The sequence below is a fragment of the Lonchura striata genome, chromosome 3 (assembly GCF_050655825.1).
Source record: "Lonchura striata isolate lonStrDom1 chromosome 3, ASM5065582v1, whole genome shotgun sequence".
In the NCBI taxonomy this organism is placed as follows: domain Eukaryota; kingdom Metazoa; phylum Chordata; class Aves; order Passeriformes; family Estrildidae; genus Lonchura; species Lonchura striata.
The window spans coordinates 104817036-104825649 of NC_140705.1; the positions used below are offsets into that span (position 1 = coordinate 104817036).

The 8614-nt window shown below is 35.8% G+C and overlaps 1 protein-coding gene across 50 annotated transcripts in view; it reads right to left on the minus strand.

The window, feature by feature from the left end:
- ESRRG (estrogen related receptor gamma) overlaps positions 1-8614 on the minus strand; it is a 371594-nt gene that overhangs the window by 132300 nt on the left and 230680 nt on the right. The gene's annotated exons all lie outside the window — the stretch shown is intronic.

Here is an 8614-nt window from a genome sequence, read left to right on the forward strand (position 1 = left end):
TACCAAATCTAATTCACATTCCCTCCTAATCTGGTTTAGTTCTGTAATACTAATTCTTCCACTACTCTTATGAACATCGCTCTCAAGAAAAAGCTTTGGTCCCGGGTTGGTAAAAAATTGAATATTATACAGTTTAGGTTCTGGTGACTTAAGTGAAGCATGCTGCCCATTAAAATGCACTCCTGGTAAAAGGATTTGTTTTCAGTCAGAGCAGAGATGCAGAATTGCTCACATTTGAAAAAAGTCAGGAGGGGAGGAGGGGAGAGAAAAAAGGAGGGGGGAGGAAAAATCACGGCTGATGATGGGAAACTAGGCTGTGGACATGAAAGCAGTGGTTGTCATAAAATACAATTGTTGTCAAGTTTAGTCACTTTCAGTACTGGCTATAAAATCACTTTGTCACGGTCTCATATTGAAAGCCTGAAACTGTATTTTTGATAAAGAAACTAAAAGGAGAGAGATGTAAGATTCTACATGGGAGAAAACATTCCTTTCAAATTATGAGATGCAAATATCTTCAGGAAACCCAAAAGGTAGGGACAAAAATTGAAAGTGGTTTAAAAAAAGTCTCTAGAGTGCCACAGTCTTACTTTTAGCTATGTTATGACGACAAAAATCCCAGTTACTTTTGCAGGAGTTGAAAACTAAATAGGGGACCAGGTCTTTTCTGCGACTAAGTGTTCTCCAGGATTCTCTCAGCTACTGCGTCTAGGGTTGACTCAGCTTTCCTGGTTCCCACACAGAACTCTGACCAAATCACTTGAAATCAATACACAAGCAAAGAAAATTACTTAGGCAAATACTTCTAATCGTAATAGTACCATGATATGGTAGTATTTCTTAATAATGATCTTTAACTTACTGATTTTTAACACATTTCCAGAGAGTACCCCCTATCTCACTCCTACAGATGCACAAAACACAGAAAGATGAAGAGCTGTCTAACACCGCTCAACAGAGCAACATCAGGGCATAGGAACCTTGTCATGGTTTGGGAGAATTCCAATCCAGTACATTTTGTTTGTTTTCTGTGGCTTTGATTAAAACATGCTTTGAAAGTTTGACTATTTATGTCTGAGAAGGGAGCTTGCCTTCCACCTCCAAAATGGGGCCTTCATTGTTTTGAAATGTATAAGGAGTTTTTTTCCTAAATGGAAAACTTAATTAAATTTCCTCTTACTCCTAATTTAAAATATTTCTTTTTCTGTTATATTAATCCAAATTTCTTTGTGTGAAGCCTTTCCAGATATAAAGCCTATGGCAAGAACAGAACTAGCCAGCACATAGGGTAATGTGTGAGCAATGTGCAGTTGTGAATAGCCCAAGGTTTTATGATTGGTGGGGTGGGGATTTTTTTAAGGATTTGAAATTAAAGAAGCAGACAATACTAGGCAAATAAATACTTTCATAAAGTATTTATCAAATATTTTGAAAATACAATTTATCAGAATATCTTGTTTTTTACAAAATGCAAAAAGGATTGCTAGTTTTCATTATGCGAAAGACGAATACCTAAAAAAATTCTACTATTCTTTGCCTAAATAAATTTTTAACTGCTGTGAAACAGCCGTGAACAGACATGTCAGTTCTAAAGATGAATATGAATTCTAAAAAAGACTCCTCCTCCTCCTCCAATATCACTGCTTGATTCTCAAAGTGCTTAAATTGTCTGGGTAATTTTATAAACGGTGTTGGGTTTGTTATTTTAATGGAAATAGTAGCTAGAAAAACAAAATTAAATTTGTTCCAAATACAGCACATCTGCCATTCATAGTGGGTCAACACCTTGGGTACAGGGGAATAGACCCAGCAATTCTGAAGCTCTGCAAATTTATACCAGCTAATGGTGTTATTCCCTAACCCAGCCTGCGATTTCAAAGGGTCTAAGGTCCTCATACTCTTGATGCACAAGATGCAAGTGGATTACCATAACCTACTGCACTAAAAGAAAGCCACACTGATGTGCAAGGACTTGGAGAAAACAGCGGTCTACTTATTTACTTGAACTAAAAGCATTGGAGTGATATGAACCCTGTCTCTTAACACAGAACATTTCTATTCCTACACCATGAAGCCCTGTAAAAGTTTTAAGTGAAAACTGTAAGAAGAAAAAAAAAACCTCTTCTACTGAACTCTACTTTTTCTTTGTATAAGAAAAATGTCTGTGTAAGAAATATGTTTCGGAAATAGAAACAGGCTAAATAATTAGTTTAGTATGTTACTTGGGTGTGGTACTGATGACCAAACTCATCATATATTGAGATAAATCAGAGAATCCATAGAAGCAAAACCTATATAGCTTAAGTCTTTTCTAGTCTATCTTGGATTTTAATGTGATTACAGATTTTTACAAACAAATAAACCTTTGGCTTTTCACAGTTCCCTGTTCTTCACATACTACGTGTAATTCAAACCTATCTATGCCACTGGGTTTACATGTCAGAGATTTGCCTCTGGTATCTGCAGCAAAAGTCAGGAAGCAAAGGCTTTCACTTTTAAAATATTTGCATGACTCCAGAAGTTTCCAGGATAAGCTTCTCACAAAGTCCTGATACTGTTTTTACTCTCTTAACTTTTGCGTTTTCTTTAGGGGGAGTCATAGGGAGAAGAAGAAAGAAATTCGGCATATTCCAGAAAAATCACCTAAGTAACAAATATGTACCTGCTCAATTATAATATGTAGTACAGGGATTCTGTTACTTGCAATTATAAAGCAACTGTTATCAATACACTGCAATCATTACATGCTTCACCTGTGGCCATCTCTTCTGGAAAATGTCCATGAGAGGCTTGTCCAAGAAAAGCTTTATGTGAAGAGATCAGCATTAATTACTCCACATTGCATGCTGCAAATTTCAGCTATATTTTAATTACATATTTGCTTCAGTTATTTCACCAGTATTAAGTCTAGATCAAATATTTGTTTCTTGTGCAGCTAAAAGTTCTGTTTAAGCTGACTGTCCTTGGGTAAAGCAGTGAAAGGAAGACCAGCATGAAGAAAGTGTGGCATTCCACCAGTAAATTCAAGTAGAACATATCTAATCCAGAGAAGTTTTGTGCCTCACCAGTTTCAGCTCAAGTTCAGGGTGTTCATCAAACACTGATCAGTTAATAGGATGGCATTAAATGATGATTTTACCAGACTGGGAATCAGATTTTTTTTCCCATGAGGGAACACCGAGATCTGAAATAAGAACCATTTCACTAAGCATCTGCTTAGAATATCTACCAAATCTGCTTCACTTCTTCCCCAGTTCTTTACACAGTAGAGGGTCTGACAGTAAATCTTTGTATTAGTATCACTTCATGGGATGAATAGCCTGGTGTTCTGAAAAATAAATTATGAGCAACCAAGATAACACCAATATACTCAAGACTTTAACTGCCTATAGTTGGAAGTTTAATAAACTGAGGGTGCTTGTGGAGATCAGCATGAACACCTAAAGGAGGCCACTCTCATCTACCCCTGGACAGCTGCATCATTCTGTAAAATCCAAAACGGGACATCAATTGAAACATCCGTCATAGGACAACAAATAATGATAGCCAAATGATGATGTGGGATTGGCTGACTGTACATTACACAGGCATGGTTATCCTACAGGTTGTATTAAATATGAGAGCCTGAGATTTATGTTATGGGTGATAAGGCCAAGAATGCTGTAAAAGTGAAAAAATATGGCAACTGTATGCAGTACATCACTACCAGGATAATTATTTATATAAAAAGTTCCCATTCTTACACTTCCAACATGTAGGGATAAAATTCATATATTCAAAGAAGACATAATAATGACCTGTCAGCTCCTGGTGATGGATATGTTTTTAATCCAAATGACCACAGTATCCACTCTACCTGTCATACAAGGACACAAAAAATTGAATTTTCTTTTCATAATTCTTTAAGTTTTAAGGGAAAAACATGGAAGTATGATAAGTGGCTCATTCTGGTGGACAAATGGACAGGCAATAGTAAAATGTATGAATAAAAGGAACTGTTCCTTCACTAATGCTATTTTCACTTGTTACACACTGCAATGCAGGCACAGGGAAGATATTCCTTCCTCTGCCTTTTCAAGTATACCCCTAGATAATCTGAGTTATATTCCCTACAATATGAGACTGCAATAAAAGGACTTAAGAAATGTATTACACTATTTAGCTCATTCAAAAGCAATTCTGCACGAAGTGGCACAAAAGCACTATTTCATGTACATCTTAACGACTCCAGGTTTGTGCCCACAAAGGCCACCTATTCTTTAAATTCTCTGCTACTGGGAAGGAGTATCTGAACTTTATATTTTATTTTTTTAAATTCACTCAATCCCTTGCAGAAGTTTTATAAATCTATCAGATCCTTCAGATGAGGAAGGAAAACTACAGAGCCTGTTCCTGTATCCTCCACTTGCAACACACACAAACTCACACAACACATTTGCCAATAATCTTCCTCAGCCTGCATTTTTCCAGGGGTAAAAATGACAAAGAAATTTAACCAAGTTAATTTTAAGTGCTGAAAATGTAGGCAGACTGCTCAGTTATTTCATTTTAAAAGATCTTCATTTTCCCATCTGTGTTATGGCAATTTTATTACACATTCGGCAAATTTACAGTAACAAGATGTTCCCCTGACAAATTAATCACTTTCCAAGCATTTTATCATATAAATAAAATATCACCTCAAGAGAGAAAATCAGCTCAATCAGTTGATTTAACCCATCTTTCGGGGAACTCGTCTGAAACAGATTGAGCGCATTTTTTCCGAAGAGGGACTGCGCGCACAGCCTCCCGCGCTCCCAGCTCATATGGCACGGCTTTTCCAGGAGAAAACGTTTCAGAATAACTGATAGGATGTAAGATCCTCCCTGTAGGAACTACCTTCCAGCAATGACAGATCTCCACTGGGAACAAACAGAAATTCATAAAGAACTTGGTAATGGTTTTAACTGAGAAATGACATTTTTCCCCATAGATCACTGATAATAACTTCTGCAACATTTCTCTGGTGTTATTGTTATCATAATGTAAGAGTAAATATATACTGTTTTAATAATCTGCTCCAGTGTTTTAACAATCTCACAATAAAATAGCACAGGTACAACTCCAACCAGTGTTGCAGCTGATGACATGATTTTTAACTTGGCTTTTTAAAATTTCCCCAGTGCTCTCTAATCTCATTCAGGAAAGTAAATTTTGTTTTTTATGAAAAATAAGTGACTGACAGCATTAGTAATCCAATATATGCACAGAAGAGAAATGCATTCAACTCAAGTTTTCCCAAACTAATCCTTAAAACAACTCAATGCCTTTTTGGAGACAATCTGTCACTAAAGCAATTCAACTCCTCTGCCATTTAACCTTTCTCCCTCTGCCCTGCACTCCCAGATCTACCTTCATTCAGGGACTGCCAACAAGTATAAACAAGAACAAGGATGACAACTTCTGTTTATATTAATAGAACCTAAAGTTGTTACAAACTTAAAATTTAAATTTAATTTAGCCAGATGTGCTATTTTTTACCAGGAGTTAGTAGTACCAATACAGGCTTTTTGTCATTATTCAAATACTCTGAAGAAGTATGATAGTAAATCACCCTTTTGCTGAAAGAACCACTCCACCAAATCAAGATATGTAATCCTTACAATGTGATTATATTCTCCAATTAGATATTTACAATATCCTCTGCAATGAAGTTCTGGGTGCCTTGGACAAGAGGATTCGCACCTCCTTTATTTCCTCAGCAAAATACTAACTTCACCTCCCCAAATACCAACATGTGAAAAATTTATATAACATGACTTACTCACAAGCAGGCTAACAGCAGCATTTATGGAATGCAATCAAATAGCAACATAAATGCTAAGGATTGCTATATAATTAATAATGCTGTAAACAGGCATATTAATACTACAAGGCCACAATATTAAAAGCTGCAAGCTCTGTACAACTCTGAATGACTTGTGAGCTGTCAGTAAAGAATGTTTAGATGAAAAATTATGAACTTACAGGCAAATACAGAATTCCATATCTTACATGTAATATTTTACCTACTGAAACATTCCTGGTTTATGGTTTAGGTACTTCTAAAAAAAATTACTCTCAGAGGTCTTGAAACACAAAAAATAATTTTGAACATAGGTCAGAGCACCTTTAGGTCTTCAAACAGATGAAAACTTCAAGCAAACAAATAAAACCCAGCAAAAACGTAAAAAAAAAAAAATCCCACAAGACAATTAATTATAGTACTTGTTAATTCCATTATTTTCTATACTGGAAAAATCTAAGTATTTGTTTCACAAGATGCAAGTGAACCTGGCCAACTGGAAAGAGTTTATTATCCTTTAACTCCTTCATTCAAGTACTTTGCCAGGAAATTTACTACCTGTAACTAGTGACTTGGGCATGCAAGCTTTGCAGGATATAGTCCCAAATTGTTTCATCAAGAAGCAGTTTCTTCATCTTCTGCTAGAAAAAAAAAATCATACATTCTAAATATGAAATATGTGTCCTTGAAATATAGAACAGGAAAAAATGCTTATTTTCAATGTTTAACAGAACTATATTTTTAAAAGACTTGGAGCACCTGGAACCCTAAGTCAATGGAAGATATCCCGTTCTCAACCAGTACATACAAATCAACCATTTCTGATCTAAACTGAAAGCAGTTCTTTAAGCAGGCAACATGATGTTCAAGCTGTGCTAAGAGAAAGTACAGGGAGAAGATACTACTTTCCCCTCACTTAACCCTTTCAAACAGAACAAAATTCAGTCAGTCTGAGTGGTTATCACAATCCTGAATCCAGCATCCTGCCAGATCACTGACAATCCAGCTGGCAGCGCAGGCACGGAGGAAGCAAATGAATTTGACACCATGCAGTAAAGACACAACTGATTTAAAGATTCAGCTCACCTGGTTACAGAATATGGCCAGCATTTTATAAAAACTTCTGCTTTGTTCAAACCAAAGCATAAACACAGAGCCATCCACAAAATGAAGGGCAAATCTTTCACACGTCACACAGGGCAGAAAGCTCCAGGATGAGAGGCAACCTCAGAGAATGCTTAAATAAGAGAATGCTTATTTAACCAAAATTTCTACAACCATCCATCCATTTATTCTGATACTACCTAACTGAGGCAAAGTGTGTTCATTTGGTACTTCCTTCACAGCCAGCTGGTGGACAAGGCATTTAGATGCTTCTGCCTAAATGTCCACGAGATACACAGAATTTCTTTAATTGGCTTTTAAACTTAAAATTTAACTGTTCTTTTTAAAGTTGTTTCCTTGCTGTTCTGAAATAGTCACTAATCCTTTTATATACCATAAAATATTTCCATCATTTTTCTCCCCCTGCATCTGTCTCCTGATTCACCACCACAAACTGTGGCACAGTACTGTACTCCTCAAATTATTAAACAGTGGTGTAAATCTACAGAAAGAATAAGAACTCAAGGACCTGGAAAGTTAAGAATCATAGAGTTGAAGTTCCTTTTGAAGCCTAAATTAATCTTCATTTAAGGGGGGGAGGGAAGTAAATCACATTTTAGATATAAGATGGATATGCAAACTGACTCAGATACTTTAAAATCATCTCCAGGATGTCCACTTTCACAAACAACACCTCTTCAATCTGAGGAAGATACAGGACACTGGATCTTTTAATTTGAAAGATGACAAAGTGGATTATTGGTTAGTTACACGTGCCAGTAAGGTGATCCATTACCATGGACGCTCTACTGCAGTACACACAATGTCTCCTTAATAGTAGTTAGAGCCTTATTGGCTTAAAAAAAATTGTAAAAAGGGTTTTGCATGTGAATTGAACTTAACAGGTTTGACATGGACTAACCTTAAAGAATCCAATCCACTCAAATCCCTTTGAAGGCTGCAGCTGAATTTCATGCAAATCTTAGAGAAGTAGCCAGGCTGCTGGGATTTCAAGATGCTGTGTCCCTTTCTTCTGCAGATCTAAACCCAGGCAAAACAATGACACAAAACCCTCCCACAATTTCAAGGATTCCTCTTAAGATGATCTTGGTTTTGTTCTTTGGCCCAGGGAAGTGTGACGTTTAAAATTCGAGGGCAAGAAGAATCTGACATCAGGAAACATGCTGAAGTAGGAACCCAAATTTTTTTATTTTTTTTTTTAACACAGCACTGGACTAATGCTTCAAACATTTAAAAATAAAAATCTGACATGGCATGACTATTATTAAAATGCTTAGAACAGAAGGATGGAGATGAATTTTTATGCTCAATGCACTAATGAGTATTCTTTTCTAAAGATAATTCAATTTTAGGAATAAATAATCCACTATGGTCAAAATATTCTGGTGGTCATTTTCATCAAGCAAGCAACTTGAAAATAAACCTATTTATTTTTTTAAGGCTGCTCTAACTATGAAATTATGTTTTCTTACATAATTCCTTACATTTATTTTAATTTCCACTGAAAATATTTTACAGTATTTAAGTGTTCTATGTATATTTATGCAGGCAGAAAAGCAGATATATATTTGTGTAACAATATATATACACACTGACAGCTGGAAAATTATTTGTTTGATGACTGGATTTAATCTTCACCTGATAAACATGAGAGAATAAGAAAAA